Source organism: Physeter macrocephalus, chromosome 11 (genome assembly GCF_002837175.3).
Source record: "Physeter macrocephalus isolate SW-GA chromosome 11, ASM283717v5, whole genome shotgun sequence".
Classification (NCBI taxonomy): domain Eukaryota; kingdom Metazoa; phylum Chordata; class Mammalia; order Artiodactyla; family Physeteridae; genus Physeter; species Physeter macrocephalus.
Window position 1 is genome coordinate 37,492,129 of NC_041224.1, and position 21,722 is coordinate 37,513,850.

A 21,722-nucleotide genomic window follows, 5' to 3' on the forward strand; every position below is an offset into this window, starting at 1 on the left:
GTATATTAATCTTATAACAGTGTATTCCCAGTTATTCCCTTATATGCTGTAAGCACTATATATATATATATATATATATTTTTTTTTTACATCTTTATTGGAGTATAACTGTTTTACAATGGTGTGTTAGTTTCTGCTTTACAACAAAGTGAATCAGTTATACATATACATATGTTCCCATACCTCTTCCCTCTGGCCTCTCCCTCCCACCCACCCTATCCCACCCCCCTAGGTGGTCACAAAGCACCGAGCTGTACAGCAGAAATCAACACAACACTGTAACTCAACTATACTTCAATTTTAATTTAAAAAAAAAATTTTTTTTTAAAAAGAAGGAAGCAGAGGCCCAGGGTGCTGCTTTCTGGAGTCGTCAGACAGAGGAAACCTGGGCAGGGTGCCCACAAGCTTACTGGGGGGCTTATCTCACCTGGGCATGGCCCCCAGCACCCGCGCAGACTGCATCTGAGAAGCTGGTTCTTTCCAAGCACCCAGAAATCTGGGGCGTTAAAAAAAATCTATTCTAAATACTGGACTGAACTTTCCCTCAGGTTCCGTGTGGACGGGAAAGAAGGAAGACCAACAGGGACGACAAAGCCAAGGGTCTGGAGCTGGACGGGGGCGGGGAGGATGGACAGCAAGGCTCGGAGCCCAGGTCCCACCAGCAGGAACCCCGGGGTGACGGGACTCAAACTGCCCTCCAATTTCTTTCAAAAGCCTTTTTTTTCTAAATAGTTGTAGACCTACAAAAAAAATTGTGCAGATAGTACAGAGTTCCCATAGAATACCCTCACATTTGATTTGCCCAGTCATTAAATCTTACATCAATGTCGTACATTTGTTACAGTTAATGAACCAATATCAGTGGGTTACAGCTAACTAAGGCTACGCTCTATTGACATTTCCCTAGTTTTAACCCAGGGTCCTTTATCTGCTCCAGGATCCCACCCATTCTATTTAAACGTCCTGTCTCCTTCGGCTTCTCTTGGCTGTGACAGATTCTCAGATTTTGGAGAAACTACGGTTTCATCTGTTCTAAGGAGTGCTGCTCAGGTATTTGATAGAACGCCCCTCTGCTGGAATTGAACTGCTGTTTTCCTTGTGATTAGACAGAAGTTCTGGGGTTTGGGCAGAAAGGCCACAGAGCTGAAGAGCCATCCCCATCACATCCCATGGAGGGGCACACCATCAAGGTGACCCATCACTGCTGGTGGACCTGGATCCCATGGCCGAGGCAGGGTTATCAGGTTTCTCCACTGTCAAGTTCCTCTGTTTCCCCTTTTCCAGGCTGTGCTCTTTGGGAGGACGTTACCAGCTACAGCCCATGCTTGAAGAGTGGGGAGTTCCACCCCCCCTCATTTCTGTTAGTCACCACCAGCAGGGACCACCTCCTGCAGGCCTGAATCTCCCTCTGTGGCCACACCCCACAGAAGCCCCATTTGGCCCTTTCTTCTTATCTCCACTGAGGCCAACACACACAAATCAAAAGCTCCCTGAGGGTCCAATCTCCTCCGCACCATTTCCCGTGTGCCTGCAAGAACCCAGCGTGGTGCTTTGCCCTCTGCACACGCTGAAATGTCTCCTTCTGAGCTGTCCCGATGTCCCCAGGGTGGCCAGGCTGCCAGGAGCAGCCCTCAGGCCAGCAAGAGCCGGGCAGGCCCCTGGCGGAAGTCCAGCTCCCTAGCTAACCATCCAGGGCAAAGCTGCTCCTGGCCCAGGCCCACACCCTCCTCCACCCACTGGCCACGCTCCTGGCCCAGGCCCACACCCTCCTCCACCCACTGGCCACGTAAGAGGGGAGCCAGGGAGATGCATTGCAGACAGTGCGGTCAGGGAGGCTGCAGGAGGTGCAGCTGGAGGGCACTCACTGGGCTCAGCGAATTTGCGTTTCTAGACTTCTGAACCACACCACCCACAGATATGACCCGCTCCTAAAATCCCAACCACGGGCAAAGTACTGGGAGCCCACACACACAAGCAGAGGTGCTCTCCATATCACAAACACCAGCCACAAGACCTTGGGGAGAGGCTGAGCAGAGCTGCAGGGCCCGCTGCTCCAGGCTGGCTCCCCACGGGCCCCGGAGGGTGGGTGCAGAGCGACCCAGGCCCCAGCCTCCGCCTGTCGAGGCACAGCCCTCAGACCCCCGTTCTGATCCTCGAGCCACATGGCTGAAGCCTCCGTGCTATCCCAGCACCAGGACTGGGCCGGGAGTCCAGCAGAGTGGAGCCAGGAGCATGCCTAGGACTACTGAGGCCAGCTGTCACCTCCCGGCCTCCCTGGCATCTCTGTGGACCACCTCAGAGGAGACCACTATGCTGTGGGTCTCGTCTATTTCAGATGGCGCAGGACACAGACCACGTGTGCGCAAGCTCGTGACCGCACGTGGCACCCAGCCCAAAGCTAGACGGCTGATGGACAGTCTCCCAGCACAACTGGAGGGATAGGAGGGGCCGGGAAGGTTGCCAGGGAGCACTGTGGACACAGACAGCAGGGACCTCTAGGATCTCAGTGTGATGGGCAGGGTAGCCTGGAGAGCGCCGGACATGGGGCCCCTCGGAATCCCCACCCAGTTTCTGGGCCGACCCAAAGGAGCTGTTCATACACACCATCTCGCTCCATTATCTCTTCTTACAGCTGTCTGGCTTCCCACTCACCTGAAACCACAGAGCGTGTGACCCTCAAGTGCTCGGGCTGTTTGTGTCTGGTTTTCCTTAAGTGCACAGCTCTGCCCTTGTGCAGGAAGAAAAACTCTCATGGAGAGAACTTATCCATATCAATTACCTGTGTATAGATCTCAGCATCCTACTTGGGTTTATGGACTCTGATTTCATTTAGAAAATACAATGTGCATCTGAATATTAATAAGCACTTGTTGGAATGGCCACATTTAATCATCTCACATTAAATTAAATGTAATCTTGATTTTGATATTATTGTTCCAGCAGGAAAATAAGCCATGAGTCAGTCAATTGAAAGTTCTCTTTGAAGATTCCAAGATGATGTACTGCTCTTTTTTTTTTTTTTTTTAGTTTTTATTGAAGTTTAATATAGACACTGAAAAGTTCCTTATCATAAAGTGGAACCCACCCAGGAAAACCTCACACAGATCAAGAACGGGACCTTGGGACTTCCCTGGTGGTGCAGTGGTTAAGAATCCGCCTGCCAATGCAGGGAACACGGGTTCGAGCCCTGGTCCAGGAAGATCCCACATGCTGCGGAGCAACTAAGCCCGTGCGCCACAACTACTGAGCCTGCGCTCTAGAGCCCGAGAGCCACCACTACTGAGCCCGCGTGCCACAACTACTGAAGCCCGTGCACCTAGAGCCTGTGCCCCGCAACAAGAGAAGCCACTGCAATGAGAAGCCCACGCACCACAACGAAGAGTAGCCCCTGCTCGCCGCAACTAGAGAAAGCCCGCGTGCAGCAACGAAGACCCAAAGCAGCCAAAAATAAAATAAAATAAAATTAATTAATTAAAAAAAAAAAGAACGGGACATTGTCTTTGAGGCAACATGGATGGACCTAGAGATTATCATACTGAGTGAAGTAAGTCAAAGAAAGACAAATATCATATCACTTGTATGTGGAATCTAAAATACAACACAAATGAACATATCTATGAAACAGAAACAGACTCACAGACATAGAGAACAGACTTGTGGTTGCCAAGGGGGAGGCGGGTGGGAGAGGGAAGGATTGAGAGTTTGGGATTAGCAGATGCAAACTATTATATATAGAATGGATGAACAACAAGGTCCTGCTGTATTGCACAGGGAACTATATTCAATATCCCTGTGACAAACCATAATGGAAAAGAATATGTATGTATAACTGAGTCACTTTGCTGAACAGCAGAAATTAACACAACATTGTAAATCAACCATACGTCAATAAAATCTAAAAACAGAAAAAAATAAATAAATGGGACATTGTCAGTTCCTCCAGAAGCCCGGTGCCCTCCTGGTGCCCCCTCTAATCACCATCTCCCAAGGGCACCCTGACTTCCCACCCCACATGGGAGAGTTGCCTGTTACCCTTCCCATCAGTGGAGCCATGCGGTAGGGGCTAGGGACTCTAGTGTCTGGGTTTTTGGCTCAACAGCATGTGGCAGGACTCATCCAGGCCACTGCACACACTTGCAGTGCCTGCTGGATGGTTTCCGTGTGTGATGAGCCCCGGTGTATGGAGCAGTCTACTGCTGGTGGACCTTGGGTCATCTGTAGTTTGACAACCATGCTTCTACAGATGCTCTGGTGCATGCGTCTGGAGGGGTCTATTAGTTTCCTGTGGCCCCTGGAACAAATCGCCACAAACACGTGGCTTTGACCAACTCAAGTTCAGGAGACCGGGAATCTGAAAGCAGTCTCGGTGGCTGAAATCTAGGCGTTCGCAGGGCCCCCCTCCCTCTGGAGGCTCCAGGGGAGAATCACCTCTTCCAGGTGCTGATGCGGCCGGCATTCCCTGCCCTGTAGCCACATCACTCCGATCTCTGCCTCCATGGTCACTGTCTTCTCTGTGTCTACAATCCCTCTACCTCTCTCTTAGAAGGACCCTTGTGGGGACTTCCATGGCGGTCCACTGGTTGGGCCCCGGGTTCAATCCCAGGTTGGGGCCCGCCAAAAAAAAAAAAAAAAAAAAAGGACCCTTGTGATGGCATGGCATGCAAGGCCCACCCAGATAAGCCAGGATCATCTCGTCATCTCAGTGTCCCAACTCACGTCTGCAAAAGCTTCACCATGTAAGGTCACATTCACAGGTTCCAGGGATGGGGACCTGCCATCTTTAGGGGCCACCATGCAGCCCACGACAGTGGCCGTATGCACACTGCACCCAGTTTCACTCAGAGCGGGACTGCTGGTACAGAGTACGTGCATTTTTAACTTTACGCGACACTGCAAAACCGCTTCCTAAAGCAGCTGTATAAACTTACACCGCGATCAACCATCAGAGTTCCAGCCGCTCCACATCCTCTTCAATGCCTAGTTTCTGCTCTTTTCAATTTTAGCCCTTCTGGTGGTGTGTAATGGTATCAAATTGGGGTGGGTAATTTTATGGGTCAACTTGACTGGCCACAGGGCGCCCAGATTAAACATTATTTCTGGGTGTGTCTGTGTGTCTCTGGATGAGATGAGCATTTGCATCAGTGGACCCGGTAAAGCAGACACCCTCCCCAATGTGGGTGGGCATCCAACCCACTAAGGGCCTGAACAGAACAACAGGTGGAGGAAGGAGGGATTTGCCCCTTTTTCTGCCTCACTGTTGAGCTGGGACCTCTCACCTCATCTTCTGCCCTTGGGCTGGGATTCACACATGGGCCCCCTGGGTCCTCAGGCCTTCAAGTCTCAGACTGAACTACACACCAGCTTTCTCGGCTTCCAAAGCTGCTGACCACAGACCTGGGGACTTCTCAGCCTCCATAATCATGTGAGTCCTCATAATAAATCTCCAAATATAGGGAATTCCCTGGCGGTCCAGTGGTTAGGACTCGGTGCTTTCACTGCCATGGCCCGGGTTTAATCCCCAGTTGGGGAACTAAGATCCCGCAAGCCACGTATAGCGCAGCCAAAAAGAAACAAAAAACCAAATATATAACACACACACACACACACACGCACACTATGGTCTGTTTCTATGGAGAACCCTAAAACATTTACAATTTATTTTTCATTTCCCTCCCTGATGACTAATGGAGTTGAGGACCTTTCCATATGGTTGCTGGGCCTTCTTTTTGGTGAAATGTCTTTGGTCCCTTTTTCTACTCAGTTGTTTGCCTTTTTCTTGGACAGTGCATTATTTTAAGATGAGTAATTTGTTAGAACATCTTCCACGAAGCACACAGTGTGGAGGGGAACATGTGTTTTTGGTGTCAGGGCATGAGATGTGAGGTCCAGATGGATGTGAGCGACGCATTGCCAGGAATTCTGGATGATGAACACCCACCACGGCCTCCAGGACTCTGTCAGCCCAGATGGTTTCCATAAGGAAAACGCACAACAGCTTGCAGACCACTGCTGGGAACTCGGGTGAGCGAGACACAATTCAGTCCCAAATTAATATGTTATGCCTCCATTTACTTCCTTGAAACCAGAGCTAATTTCACTTCAAGGAGGTGACCATTACATTGGGACATTAAACTCTATTTGTATTTCTACAAATACATGAGGATTTTACAGAATCTTCTGAGTCAGTCAGCAGAAGCTGCTAATCAAGGCTGCACAGGACGGCCCATCTATGGCTGTGGGTACCACGCGTGAGCACAGAGAGGCAGCCACGCCACCAGCGTGACCACTGCCTTTCTGCCATGAAATATCGGATATTAAATACACCAAGTCTGGCTTCTCTATTTCACTGTAAAGGAAGAAAGCCGGTTTGGGCTATCAGTCAACACGAACTGCAGTGTAATATTCGGTGTCTGATGAAAACCATCAGGAGAGCGAGCCCCAGGCCTGTCCCCCTGCAGCACGCAATCCCCACCCGTCCCCACCTGGAGCAGCCACTTGGCCCTTGGAGGCAGAAAGGTCAACACACAGGGAGAGTCCCCCACCCCAACAAATGCACCTTTCTCCCAACAAATCATGACTTCTAACTGCCCCACAATTAGCAGGCAGTTTCCAGCTCCAGCGCACGGCAGTAAGCTGTGAAAGACGCATTCACCAGCGTCCTAGCCAGCTCCCCGCAGAGGCCGAGCCTCGGGCCACGGAGAGGAAATGGTGCCCACCCCAACCTGTGCCAACGCAAAGAGCAGGCTGTCCATGTGTCCGGAAAGGGGAGCAACTGTAAGACATGTTTTCTGACCCATCATTACTCGGAGGATGAACAGCCCACCAGAGCTTGAAAGGGGAAGACTGGGCAGGCACTCGGGCGCCCAGGCTTTCGGGGCTCCTGAGAGGAGCCCTCCAAGAATCCCCCAGAGCTCAGCAGCCTGCAGAGGCCACTGGAGCCCAGCCTCCTGACCTGCAGCCCGGCTTCCCCACGCCCTCTGCCCTCTGCACGGCTGGTGCAGAAGTCGGTCCCCCTCCCTACAGAGGCCAGGAAGCCACTAGGAGCCCTGGCAAGGGGACGAGGGTGGCCACCTGGTGGGCAGGGCGCCCCGGCCACCGCGACCTGGGTCCCTCTAGCCTTTCACACTCGCTGACAACTGGACAGAGGCCTCCCTGTCTCCCAGGTGTCCTTCATCCTTCCGAGGAAGTCAGTGGGGCCACAGAGGTTAACTCCATGTGAGCAAATTAATAATGTGATTTATGGTCTGTCATGGATTTTGTTGTTCTTATAGAGGAATAGTGGCAATTTAATCTAGAAAGCCTGTAAATCTCTAAAGGGTAAAATTAAACAGCCGAGCTAGCAAGGCCGGGACGTGGCAGCAGCAGCCTCCTCCCACATAAGGTGTTGGGCTCCATCCTTCCTCCCTCCCCACGCCTCCTGGCAGCACCCCTCCTAGAGCCCCCCTCGAGCCTGGAGGCACCCCTCCATGTACCTCCACCGCCCAATCGCCACGCCCTCCCCCGGTTCTCATCACAGCCTCCTCCTCGTCCTTCACCACCCCTCCGGCGGTCCAACTGGTTCCGAAGCTGGGTGATGGAAACACCTCCTAGATTCAGCTGGACAATACCGGGCAGAGTGCGTGTCACCCCACCTGCTCTACCCCCAACCACAGCAAGACTCCCCCAGGCCTCCAAGGCAGCTCAAGCCCCCGACGGTCAGGACCTGCCATCTCCTGCTGACCTGCCCAAACCACATTATCCTGCTGCCAAACACTCAGCTCCACCCCCATACCGGGTCCCCCACTTCAGGCTGGCCCTTCTGCCTGGAGACTCTTCTGGCCTGAGCTCTGGACGGGCAAACCCACTCACTCTTCCAGGATCGGGTCCCTGACCCGCACCCCCCATGCCGGGCGCTCAAACCTTCCAGCCTGGGCTGCTCCGGGAGCACTTTGGAGCCAGAGGCAGCCTTGGGCTCCGATGCCTGCCCGCATTCTACAGCAGCCCCCCTCTCTGCTCCTCTCTCCTTACTCCACTAGCTCTGGACAGGGACTGGGAGTGATGGAACAGAGCGGGCGCTCAGGAAATACCTGTTGGATGGACAGACGGATGGATGGACGGATGGATGGACAGATGGAGCTCCCAGCAAAAGGGCTCGGGGGCTAGCATTGCAGTGACCCCAGAGATCAGAGGGCCGGGAGGTGAATGCCGGGGGTGGGGAAGGGGCTGCCATTTAAGTGCCTGGCACCCTTTTATTTCCATTATTAGACAAGTCATCTTATACGACAGATGAAAGTAGCAACACACGCAGAGTGAAGGCAAGGGTTCCCAAAGCGAGGAGTGGGGAGCACGATGCCACATCCAGGGGCCCCCACGGCAGCTCCCCCATGAAGTCGATGCAAGCGTGAGGCGCCTCTGCCTCTGGGCGCGGTCACAGCCACTGAAGCCACACAGTCCTCACTGCTGATTAAGCACAAGCCAGCCTGTGATCACGAAGAAAACCATTATTTAATGAAATCAATTAATTGAAAAGCTGAAATCTCTTAAAGCCCGAAGGAGAGACACAATCAAGAGTTCTTGGTCTGGAGGGGCTTCTGCTGTCAGAGTTTCCAACCCAAGAAACAGCACAGAGATATCCCCCCAAGATCAGGAAGCAGACGGCACGTCAACCCTACCACACACTGGCTTGCTCCTGTCCGCCACCCGAAGGGCAGGGAAAGGTCACAGGCAGAATCTTCGCGGCACACGTACACGGATAAAGGCAGGTCCAGGAGGGGCCGTAGGTCAGGCCTGCCTCAGGGATTCACGATCTAGCGGTCAGGCCAGGCAGGCAGCTCTGGGACCCGGGGCCAGGACCCACTGTCCAGCAGTCAGCCACCAGCTCTCACTGCGACCAGCGGGGACCAGCCAGAGACCCAAGGTAGCACCTGGTGTCTGAGGCCTGGCAGGCGAGTTGGGGATACACACACACACACCCCCCAAGCCTGGTGACTGGCACCAACCAGGCACTCTACTGTAACAAACGCTGACACACACACACATCTGGTCTCGCTCCACCCTCACCGCAGCTGGTGGCTGGCAAGGAAGGAAGCGCAGGCCTCCGGGTGCCCCTCTTAGAAGGAGTCATTTGAACTCCCAACAGCCACGCTGGCTGGCCAGCTGCGGGAGGCTTTCTGGAGCTTCCGATTCCCCACCCCTGACAGCTGTCACCAGCTCTGGATAACATGGACATATGTCAGAGCACATGGCCCGCTCGTTACAGCAAAAGACTGAGGAACGTAAACCGTGTTTTATTTGAGCAACGTGCACGCTTGCTGCCAGAGGGGCCTGAGAAATCCATCATCCCTAAACGTAGGCACTCACTCGGCAAACGGGTCTCCTAGTTTCGAAACAATGGATTTTTCCAAGACAACTGATAGACAAACTGGGAAAAACTATACACTACATTTTTTAATGAAAATTATTAGCGGGGCCCACAACAGTTCAGAGAAACACATATTTAGAGCTGCCTTGCTTGAGAATCCATTCCGCGAATGTAAAACCAATCCAATGAGAAATAAATATATATACATATTTTAAAAATACAATTATACATATATATGTGTATATCTCCCAGCTGAAAATTCTAAATGCCAATAGTGTGCGCCTACTCAGTGACTGCTGACAAATTAAAATTTGTCCAGAACAAGTGCCTGAACATTTCAGAGTTGATTCCAGGGGCAGGAAGTGCAAAGAATCCATGGTACCTCCGAGGGAAAAAAGGAAAACACCTTACCAATCCACCAACAGTATTAGCTATTGTCCTGGATGGCAAGCTCCCAAGCCCTCTTGCTGTCCCCAAGAAGGGCCCTGGGTCACCTGTGACATGTCCATTATTCTCCAACCGCCAACCACAGCTCAGGGCAACAGGTCACCACCATCAGATTTTCTAGGCACAGGTTGAAAATGAACCCCTGTACCCATCACATAAGTGGTCACAAGTCCTAGTCACGCCCACCCAGTTTAAAAACAAATCTGAGGGCTATCCGCCTGCCAACGCAGGGGACACGGGTTCGAGCCCTGGTCCAGGAAGTTCCCACATGCCGCGGAGCAACTAAGCCCGTGCGCCACAGCTACTGAGCCTGCGCTCTAGAGCCCGTGAGCCACAGCTACTGAAGCCCACTCACCTAGAGCCCGTGCTCGGCAACAAGAGAAGCCACCGCAATGAGAAGCCAACGCACCACAATGAAGAGCAGCCCCCGCTCGCCTCAACTAGAGAAAAGCCCACGCGCAGCAACGAAGACCCAACAGAGCCAAAAATAAATTAATTAATTTAAAAAACAAATCTGATGCAAACTGGGCCCCAGTGGGACATGGGGGGGTAGGGAGGATGGAGGAGATGAGGGAGTCGGGTGGGGGGTGGTCATGGGGCTTTGTGCTCTCCATCCAATGCCAGCGCTGCCCTGAAACAGCAGCCCTCTCGGGCAAGTCACAGCTGCCTGGTCCTCAGCCTCCTCACTGCCAAGTGAAGACCTGTCTCTTGGGCTTGGCGGGAAACTATTTAAAACAGCACATGCAGAGGGAGAGAAGGCAACAGAACACAAGTGCCCAATGACGTGTGTTTAATTCCAGTTGGTTTCTCCATCCAAAACCACCTTCAAATGCCAGCATGCTTCCGTTTTCAGAAAAACCACAAGATGCAAACATCTCTGTGGTCAGGAGACGCCGGCATCTCAACCCCGTATTTTTTCTTTCTTAATTTTGATCCTTTAGACGCAAAACCACAGATGCAGCCCCTTACATCAGAATGGCACTTTACACTTTAGGAAGCACTACATTCTCTTACTAGGCTGTACGTGAAGCTAGCAGAGCTGACCCTTCAAACTCTCAGTAGAATAGGAGAAGCCACAGCAGGCCTAGGGCCACCAGTACCCCACAAAGCTCTGGTCGTCACGTACCAGTATCTCAAATCAGTTCAATGCTGGATCTCGTCTGGACCTCAAAACTATCTCGGTGAGAGCTGTCATGCACACGTGACAGATGATGAGAAAGGCTCCCAAAGCCAGTGACTCGCCCAAGGCCCCCGGGATTAGTGGCAGAGCCTTTCTCCTTATAAAACCAGAGCGCCTTCCCCAGCAGGGCCAGACCACAGGCAGGGAGAATCAGGTGGGGGAAGGCTGGCAAACAGGGTCAGGCAGAGCAGCCGGGAGCCTGGAGATGTCGGGTCTGACATAAGGGAAAAGACCAGTTTAGAAACCTCCAGATGGAGGAGAAAGGGAACCTGGCCAAGTGGGGCATCAGACTTCCCTGGTGGTGCAGTGGTTAAGAATCCGCCTGCCAATGTAGGGAACACGGGTTCGAGCCCTGATCCGGGAAGATCCCACACGCCGCAAAGCAACTAAGCCCGTGCACCACAACTACTGAGCCTGCACTCTAGAGCCCGCGAGCCACAACTACTGAGCCCGCGAGCCACAACTACTGAAGCCTGCGTGCCTAGGGCCTGTGCTCCGCAATAAGAGAAGCCACTGCAATGAGAAGCCCGTGCACTGCAACGAAGAGTAGCCCCCACTTGACACAATTAGAGAAAGCCCGTGTGCAGCAACAAAGACCCAACGCGGCCAAATAAATAAATAAATAAAAATAAAATAAAATATTTTTTTAAAAAAGAGAAGGCATCATTCTCAGCACATCCGTAACCCAGCTGACGGCAGGGACAGCCCAAGTGCAGAACATCCAGACAACCGAAAAATCCTAAAGGGAGTTTCTGTGAAGGATAATAATGCCCACTCCCGGGGCTGGATTGCCTTCCTGGCCATGCTGTCTTCTGGCCTATGCGACATCTGACCTGCCCCCCACCATTCCATGGCTCTCGCCTGCCTGTCCACTGCGGGCAAGGCTCTGTTCTAGGCTCTGGCAGTAAATCCAGCTTGGTTCTGGTGCTGGGTCCTGGGAAGGGAGCAGCAGGGTGCCAGGCTTGTGCTGGAAGGAAGCATGATGCTCCTGGGATTTCATTCATTCGTTCATTCATTCATCCAACAAGTACCACTGAGGATGTACGAGGTGCCAAGCACTATTTTTCCTCCGGGGATACAGAGGTCAACAAAGTCTCTGTGTTGGAGCAGTAAGAGACAGAATAAACAAAGTATATAAATAACAAACTGTATTTGGTACTAAGAAGAAACACAAAGCAAGGTTAACATGAAAGGGGGAAGTGATGTTAATTTATGCAGGGTGGTCTGGGAGCTGAAATACAGACAGAGAAGGAAGTGAGACAGCAAGCCAGGTGGACATCTGGAGGAGGCATGTGCCAGGGAGGGGAAGGGCAGGTGCAAAGGCCCTGAGGTAGGCAGGAGCTTGGCAAACTTGGTGACCAAGGGATAAGAGGGAAAGAGCCCATATTCATCTGGGATGATCAAGGATGGACACAGGGCCCCAGGCTAAGGTGGCAGGTGGGGATGGAGTGGGGACAATGCAAAGCAAGCCTGGGCAGTGAGTATGCCTGACCAGAGCCTGGACAGTATGGCTGGGAGTGAGGAAGGGAACTTGAAAAAAAATCAGGCTGAGGAATGTGGGTATGGAGTGGGCACTGGAAAGCCACTACAGGCTTGAGTGACAAACACAAGACCAACCCAACCTGGGACACCCTGCAGCTGGCACAGAAATCACAAGTCACACTGCAACAGCACCCGCCAAAACGGAGGGGGTTCCCAAGCAGACTCAGGAATTTCGAGCCCCACAGAGAGAGCCCAGCTGCGTGACACTGAGGTCACTGCCCTCCCTGGGCTCCCTTGTCATCCAGGAGGACAGGGAGAGCAGAGGACTGGCTGCTGGAGAGGCAGGGAAGACGGCGCCCACGACGGCTGACTCAGCCTGTGCCTGCAGGCTGCTCTGCTGGACCCGACCCAGGGGGTGGGCGGGGTCTCGGGAGAGGAAGGGGCCAGAGAATCCTCCCTGTGGGCACACGCCCGACCACCGACCATCAACCGGGTACCGGAGCCCCCACTTGGCAGGCAGTCATCTCAAACATGACCTAAGTTGGGGATGGAGCCACATGGCAGTCAGTGCCCACGCCACTCCCCACCCCAGCAAGGTCAGGGCTACGTGAGCCCAGGCTCTCTCCCACTCTCTCAAGGCCAGGCTGCAAGGCAGGCGTGCTGCTTTCTGCCACTTGTTCCAGAAGGCCTTGAGGCCAGATCAGGGCCTCTGTGCCCACCTGCTCCTAGCCCTCCTGACTCCCCTGACAATAAAGGTTTCTCCAAGACTTCAGACCCTATTGTCACCAGAGGCGTTGACCTGTTGAGGCTCTGGGTCAGGTGTGTGGGGGTCAAGGATGGGAAGGCGGGATGCCCTGGAGGCGCTGAGGCCTGGAGGGGGCTTGTGCCCCCAGGCTCTGCCCCCACCCTCCCCCAACAGGCCTCGGGGGCCACCCAACCTAAACAAAGCCTGGCTACCACCACACATGCTTCTCCTCTGAGTTCCTCAGTTGTGTCTAGGAAACATCAAGGTGTTTTAGCACTCCCTCTCAGCTTCAGGGGTACGACTGGTGTCTTTTACAATTATCTTTTATTTTTATCCAGCATTTCTTAGCTCAGTTGGCAAATTGGATGATTTATGCGCCTCCATTTCACAATTCATCCCCACCAATTATTCCTGTGAAACTAATTTTTTTTTTTTAAAAAAAGGGTTAGAAGTAATCAAGGGAGTCATGCAGACAAGTTAACAAGCCACAGCTCGAGCCCGGGGTGCCGGAGAAAGCAAGCAAGGTGCAAAAGAGCAAGAAACTGACTGGCCTGGGCTTCTCCCGCCTGCCAGAGCCCACCCTGGCTCACACACACACACACACACACACGCACACACGCACACACACGCACACACGCACACACACACACACATGCACACACACCATCTGGTTCAGCCCACACTTCTCCCAGGCGAAGAAGCCCAGTACCCTGGAGATAGAAAGGCAGGCACTGGGGGAAGGACACCACCCTGCTCCCCAACCAATAAGCAGAGGTCTGGAGAGACAGGGCACCCCAAAATTAGTGCCACCACGCAGACCTGGCCCGGCCTGGAGACCACTCCAAGGGTCTCTCCACCAGTACTGTGGTGCCCACCAGGGAGGCTGCCACTCAGCAAGCTGACCCCCAGCAAGCTCCAACTTGTCCTGGACACCACCCAGAGTCCCAAGAGGCTACAAGCCACGGTCATTCTCTGCTCAGGAGGCCCCCTCCTGAGTGCAAGTGGAGGCAGTATTGACAGCCCCCCAGGAGTGAGGGCACAGGGCAGGGGGTCCTGGCAGATGTGGACTGGGAAATCCCACTGTGTCCCCTGCAGGATGGACACTACCCACAAGAAGGCGAGGGACCCCCCACCTCACCTCACCAGAAGGACCACTAACCCAGAGGCCTAAGAAAGGAGCCGCCCACCAGGTTCTGGGTACCCGCAGAGCACATCAAATGTGAACCCCGGGAAAAGCTGCCCTGTTCCCACCCTTGAAGCTTTCAGGTAATTTCTAAAACCACTGTTTATCTCAAAGGCGGTGGGGGGTGGAATTCTCAGAAAGGGGACAGAGCCTGAAGAGGTCAGGGACAGCTCAGCCCACAGAATGAAGGGAACAAAGGAGATGCCCAGTTTGGGGTACTTGACCGTCCCCACGACCATTTGTGAGTTCGCTTAACCAGATCTGAGGCTGGCCCCTGCCAGGCCGTATCCGAATAGCTTTGAAAAAAATCAAGTCTTCCTTCTACAAGTAAATACTAAGTTGAGACCAACAGGCTGATCTCAGCCTCCTCGCTCCGCGAGGCCCCGGCTGGGTGGGCCCCTCGAGACCCTCCCCCTCGGCACCGGCACCGGGTCCATGGCAAGTACGCCCCCGGCCTTGGCACACCAAGGCCCACAGCCCAGCTCGGGGGCAGGGGGCTCGCCGTTCGCCTTGACCATCAGAAGCCCAACCTCCCAGCAGTAGCCTGGCCGGGGTGGTGGAGGGGTGGGAAGGGAAGGGGCTAGGCCGGTGGGGCAGGTCCGCGCCTCGCCCCCAGCCCCGCGCAGGCCGCCCAGGGGAACCTGGCGGTGGAATTTTTAATTGAGGAGTTTCTCCCGCTGGGCCTCGTTATAAAGGGAAAACGGGGAGGGCTCGAAGACCGGGGCTCGGCTTCCCAGGAAGCAGGGAACCCAGAAACGACCCCAAACTCGGGAGTTGCCGCCCGGCACGGGACTCGGTGCCAGCGCCCAGCGGGGCCGCGGAACGCTCCAGCGGCCCGGCCAGCCCGGCGGGACCCGAGCGGGCAGCCACCGCCGGCCCGCGCCCCGGGTCTGCGCCGGGTCGCCCCTCGCCGCGGCACCCCCCGCCCGGGATGCGCGAGCCGCCGGCTCGGCCCCGCCGCGCCCGCCCGCCGGTCCAGGGGGCGCCGGTCTGCTCCCCCCGACCCTCCGTGGCCCCCCGACCCCCAGCCCCCCGCTCCCGCCCGGGCGCCCTCAGACTGCAGCCGCGGGCGGGTCGGGCGGCCCGGACTCCCGCTTACCTGGCGCGGGCGCGGGGCCGCGCGGGTGCACTGCCGCCCCGGCCCGCCGCCGCCGCTCCGTCAGCGAGGCCGAGCGCGGGGCCGCCGCCGCAGCTCTTTGTGAGCCGCGCACCGAGATGCTGCGGAGCCCGGGAAGCTGGATAGCAGCGGGCGCGCCCCGGACGCGGCGTACGGCACGCAGGGCCGCCCCTGCCCGGCGCACGCGGCGCGGCCCGCGGGTGCACCCCGCACCGGCCTGCGGCTGGCAGCCCGCGCCCCGCCCCTCCCGGGCCTCGCCCGCGCCCCCCGCCCAGCGAGAGCGCGCGGCGGGAAGACAGGGAGGAGGACAAAGATGCGTGCGTGCCCAGCCCCTTCCCCTGAGCCCGCGCCGGGACAGTCAGCGGGCAATAGGGCGCACCTGGGGTCCGGATGATGCGGGGCCGGCTTCGGGGCTGGGGGCCCGAGCCCAGCTCTGGAAGCCGCGGCCCCCCAACCGCCCCGGGTCCTGGGGAGCACACAGATTCTCGGGCGCGCCCGGGACCTGCGGGATCGGGAACCGTTGGGGTCTGGTCCTCCGGCGGGTGGAACAGGTGACAGCGAGGCTTTCTTGCGCCCGCACCTGCCCTGGGCTCCACGCTGCCCCCTGGCGAGCTCCCGACCGCGTTCGGCGGAGGGGCCCCGGCGACCGCGCCCTGCTTGGCCCCGCGCGGCGGCGTGGCGAGAGGGAGCCCCAGGCCAGAAGCCCTGGGGGGGATCTCGGCCACGGGAGAGCCCCTTCCGGACGGGAGGACCCCTGCTGCCTACCCGCCGCAGATCCCCCAGTCGCGGGTTGCATGCCAGATCCCTGGGAACCATCCCATCACCCCGTTTCCAATGTCCTGTGCTGCCTTGGCCTCGACCACTGGCCTCCCCTCCCCCAGGGCCTCGCCCCAACCCTTTCCCTCCTTGCAGTCCTGAACGGAGAGGACCCAAACCATGTCCACTTCCAGCTCCCCACACACATCCCAAGGAGAGGAGGTGATCCACCCTACAGTGGGAATAATCCCCCTGGAACCCCCTGAAGGATATGCTGGAGACGCTGGTGTCACCTTTGACCCCTCTGGCCATTTCATTCGGTCCCACACAGTCGTGTAACCTGCCGGCTCCAGCTGGAGTAGTGCGCAGGGTGCCTTGTGGGTCCGAGCCGGGCTCTGGTGACTCCCTCGCTCAAATCCTGATTATTTGCCTTCTGTTGTCTCTTCTTTCGGCTGGATTAGGGTGCCACTGCGGTGGGGGCAGTTCTGAAGAGGGAAGAGGAGGCCTGCGTGGGCCTCCTCCTGCTGCCCTGAGCAGAGGCCTGGGAAAAGCTGAGTCCCCAGCCGGACCAGCGCAGACTTGGTGTGGACTTCCTGTGAATGGGCCCTGTGGGCCTGTCTCCCTCCCTGCTCCGCAACTCCCTCTGGCACCCCCAGTGCTCACGGTGAGGGCCTGAGCCTCCAGTTGGGTGGGAGGGGGCAGAAGTGTGTCCTGGTAGGGCAGCTTTGCAGCTCAAGTGCCAAAAGAAGGCCACAAAGGCAGAGCCCAGAAGCAGGCCAGGGGCAGGTTCGTGACCCATCCCCCTGGCCCCTGAGGTAAGCTGTCTTTGCTGTTTGTGGTCCCCTCTTCCCATGGACAAGCTCTGGGCCAACCAACAGGGTTAGACCCCAGCCCTGCACGCGGGAGCAACAGTGGCTGATGTTCACAGTCCACAGGGTCAAAGGCACAGGCCCGCCCCCGCCTCACTCAGGACTCCTGAGTCTGCCGGGCTCCAGCCAACTATCTCTTTTCAGAGGATTTTTAAAGAATCTTGGAGTAGGGAAGGCTCTTCTCAGTATTCCACAAAACTGAAAAGCTGTAACATAAAAGATTGTTAAATTTGACTTCATAAAAATCCCTGCCTGACAATCACCACCATAAGCAAAGTCAACAACAAACCAAAAGCAAAATATTTGCAACTCATTTCACCAACAGTTAACTTCCCTAATATGTCAGTAGCATCTAGAAATAGAAAAAAGGACAACTCAAAAGAAAAAATAGACAAAGGTAAGGAGCAGAGAGTTCACAGGAAAGGAAATACAAATGACTTTTAAACATCTGAAAAGATGTCCTCCTTAGTCAGAATAATAAATGCAAATTAACACTATACCTAGATGCCATGGTTTTTGCCTGTTAGAGACCCAGAAGTGCAGTAACACAATATGTTCCAGAGGGCAAGGGGAAACACGAACTTCGGCACTTCTCCTCGGAAGTATAAATCAGCACTACTTCTACGGAGGAATATTTAGATCACTTCTATCAAAATTACAAGTGTACAAGCCCTTTGACCTAAGAACTCTATTTCTAGGAGGTTTTTTTTTTTCTTTTTCTTTTCTTTTTTTTTTTTTGGCTGCATTGGGTGTTCATTGCTGCACACAGGCTTTCTCTAGTTGCGGCGAGCAGAGGCTACTCCTCATTGCGGTGTGCAGGCCTCTCATTGCAGTGGCTTCTCTTGTTGCAGAGCATAGGCTCTAGGAGCGAGGGCTTCAGTAGTTGTGGCACAAGGGCTCAGTAGTTGTGGCTCGTGGGCTGTAGAGTGCAGGCTCAGTAGTTGTGGTGCACAGGCTTAGTTGCTCCGCGGCATGTGGGATCTTCCAGGACCAGGGCTCGAACCTGTGTCCCCTGCATTGACAGGCGGATTCTTAACCACTGTGCCACCAGGGAAGCCCACCTAGGAGTTTTTAAACATGTGTTCCACACATGTGCAAGATAGCCATATTTTTATTTTTATTTTTTTGCGGTACGCAGGCCTCTCACTGTTGTGGCCTCTCCTGTTGCGGAGCACAGGCTCTGGACACGCAGGCTTAGCGGCCATGGCTCACAGGCCCAGCCGCTCCGCCGCACGTGGGATCCTCCCTGACCAGGGCACGAACCCGTGTCTCCTGCATCAGCAGGCGGACTTTCAACCACTGCGCCACCCGGGAAGCCCTAGCCATATTATTTTGCAGAGTTAAGTTTGGTAAGTGAAAGCACAAAGAGCAGAAGATGTGATCAGTGTGCTAACGTGTGTAAGAACGGAAAAGGGAAAAAAGAGCGAGCATACACCTGCTTGTGTGCCGTCATACAGCCTCTCTGGAAGGATCACAAGAAACTCATAAACATTGGTCGCCTGTGGGAAGGAAGCTGGTGGCTAGGGCAGGAGTCACAGGAAGACTTTTCACTGATTACCTTTTCTATTTTTGAAGTATATAATATTATTATCTATCCCAAAGCAAAATTTTTAAATTATCATTCATAACCCTGGTTCTTAACCCTTTGGAGAGTAACAGACATCTGAAATCCCTGGTCCCTTTCCCCAAGGGAAGAAAATAGACCCCATCTGATGCCACTAAAGTGGCATCTTCCATAACATCTTAATCCGAACAAACTTTTTGTCCAACCCAATAGATACCTCCCTGACTGTAGGGTTGAACCAGTGGTCTTGCTCCCTGTCGCCACCTAGCGGCAGTATTCTTGAATTGCAGGCTTGGTGCCCGTCCCCTTCAGCCAAGAGAAGCTCCCCAGCCAGGCAAGAATTCCCACAAGGCAGGAAAGTGGAGCCAAAAACCTGTCAATTCCTCAGCACTTGGCATAATTTAGTTTTTACAAATAATGCACACCTTCTCTATATAGGACAGAAGACTAATGCTCTGCCTCATAGGCTGGGGAGGACATTCCCGAAAGACAGAAGGTTAATTTTTCTTTCATTCCCCCCGAGTGTGTAAGTGGATTTGATTGACACACACATGTCCTCTCTCTGTGGGGTCAGCAGAACCGCTCTCCATAAGTCACCCCTCGGCACAAGCCTCATTGGGTCTCACCTCTCATCAACACCAAGCACTTGGGCTCATCTTCCTTACCCCTTCATCCTGTGCAGTCGAAGTGCCTTGAACCAGGAGCCAGGCATCCTGTATTCCAGCCCCAGCTAAGACACAAGCCAGGACAGGGCTCCAAGTAGGTCACCTGGTGCCTCCCTCGTATGGTTTCCTCCTCTGTTCAGGTGAGCGAGTTGACCTCGAAAATCCCCAAGGTCCAGGATGGAACCACCCCCATGGAGGTCTTTGATTCTTTTACCCTCAGGACTTAAGTCACTGGGGAAATTCACTAGAGTGAATTTGAGTGAATACTAACCTGTTAGAGTTATATCCCACTCTAACAGGTTTTTCCTTTACTTTAGCAGACACAGAGGGAGGTAGTATGGAAATGCCTTTGCCAACCACGGAAGCAAAGGACCTTCCCCCAAAGTAAATACTGTTGATTTTTTTGACCGACTTCAGGACGTAGATTCTGCCCCCAAATTCAGGCTTTATAGCAATAGGTGGATTATTATAACTATGAACGCTCTGGGTCCTGACCCTCCAGATTCAGACCTTCAGTGACCACACAGAATGGGCTGCAGGACACAGGTATCTGCGGAGCAACGTGGGGCATGGGCCTCACCCTCGGGTGGGCCTCTGAGGAGGGGTCCACCACACAGGTGCTGGCATGTCTAGAAAAAGCAGAGGTTTGTTGTTTTTGTGGGAGAAGTTACCCACTGCATTTTGATAAAGGTGGGGACAAAAAAAATCACTGCAGTGCAGACCTCCTTTATTCTAGAGACTCTGTTGTGTAGATGATAGAGGGGAAGTAGTACAGGCCATAAGGTGTGGATGTAGCTCGTATGTGAGGGATGGATGGTAAGTAGATGACATGGTGGAGACAGCTGGGTTGATATCATAGAGACAGAACCTTGAGCGAGTCTGATGACAAGGAGTAGGATGTGGCGTCACCACCGACGTGAGTGGGGGACAGAGTGTGGGCAGATTGTGACAGGTGTGAGGCTGCTCCTCGACACCCCTTATTATGTGACTTGGGTCAAGTGGGGAGGGTGTCGGAGGTGGGTCATTCTTCACACGGAGGTCAGACTTCTTGGGAGGGACGGGCCAAGACTCCAAATGCTGTTCTCCAAGACGCAACATGAAGGCAGACTCGTGGGGACCGGATGAGCAAGATCAAAGCCTGGAGGGGCAGGAGGGCAGAGGGGCTGGGGACATAACAATTCCCCAGGGGGAAGGGGCATCTAGGCAGGACTACAGGACCCAACCTGAGAGTTCCAGAGGGGTCTGCTTTGGGCACGGCCAGAGAGGGTGTGTTTGGGAACCAGTGGGCAGGCAGGGGGCAGAGCCCACTGTGGAACTCCATCACAGAGGAGCCAGGAGGGCTGTCTGGACCTGTCTTGAAAGCTCACCGTGGGTGTCAAGGAGAGCATTTGGAAGGGATCTGAACCCCCTTGGCAAGAGATGGCTTGGGATGGCTTCCTGCTGAGAGGCAGGTACAGCATCAGTGATTAACAAGATAAGCCAACAGAGCCCCCGATTTGTAACCGGTATTTGTTGAGGGGGGCGGTGAGGGGCACTCCGTTTTGCTTTTCCCTGAGCTGCAAATATAGAGGATGTTTTCATGCAGCAATGAATTGCTTGTCTTCTGGTGACAGCCACTCAGATGTCCCTCTGAGGGACCACCCTTCCCTCATCCTCCACCCCTCCTGTGCCACCTGGGCTGAGCACGTGACCTGGCCCAAGCCAATCTGTGTATTCCTTCCCCCTGACTCTAAGGCTTAGCTCAGGGGTGGGTATGTGACCCCAGTGACTCCCTTAAGATTCAACCACAGGACTTCTGCTGAAGAGCTACACAGGAGATGCCCTTTCCTCTGTGATGATAAGCAGTGAGGATAATGCCAGCCTGGAGCTGCCAGAGCTCCCCACGAAGGGGCTTCTGGAGAGCGAGGCTAAGACACAGGAAATCAGGGTTGAGGACAGAAGCATAAGGCCCCCATGATATCACTTGAAGCTCTGGATCCAGCCATGCTTTATCTCCTGCCACTAGACTTTTCAGTTCCATAAGTTAGTTTGAGTTGAGCTCCTGTCCCCTATAACTTGAAGAGTCTTGTCTGTTACGATGAGAATCATGATGCTTATTTGTTGTAGCTGGAACCAGTCAGTACTAGGAAGAAACAAAGCCGTGAGATTCCAGAAAGAGTAGCATTTATTGTCGTGGAGCCTCTTTCTGCTCCAGAAGCAACCTCACTTGAGCTCCTCTGGAACCTTGAAACCACCTCTAGGAAGGGACCTAAAGAACAGGGACATAAAGCTTCTCCAGGGGAAGCCCCGAGCTGGAGGACCACACCCCAGGCTCAGAGTCCATCCTCCTTCTCTTCCGTCCTGCTGTGCTTGGTTTGTCCAAGATTAATCACAT

The 21,722-nt window shown here is 54.3% G+C and overlaps 1 protein-coding gene across 1 annotated transcript in view; it reads right to left on the reverse strand.

Annotated features, from left to right (window-relative positions):
- The window catches only part of APBA2 (amyloid beta precursor protein binding family A member 2), a 264,544-nt gene extending 248,933 nt beyond the window's left edge, over positions 1–15,611 (reverse strand). Inside the window, exon 1 of the mRNA XM_024129695.1 lies at positions 15,477–15,611. The gene's annotated coding sequence lies outside the window, so the exon portion shown is untranslated. The remainder of the gene's footprint in view (positions 1–15,476) is intronic.
- Between the last annotated feature and the right edge of the window lie 6,111 nt (positions 15,612–21,722).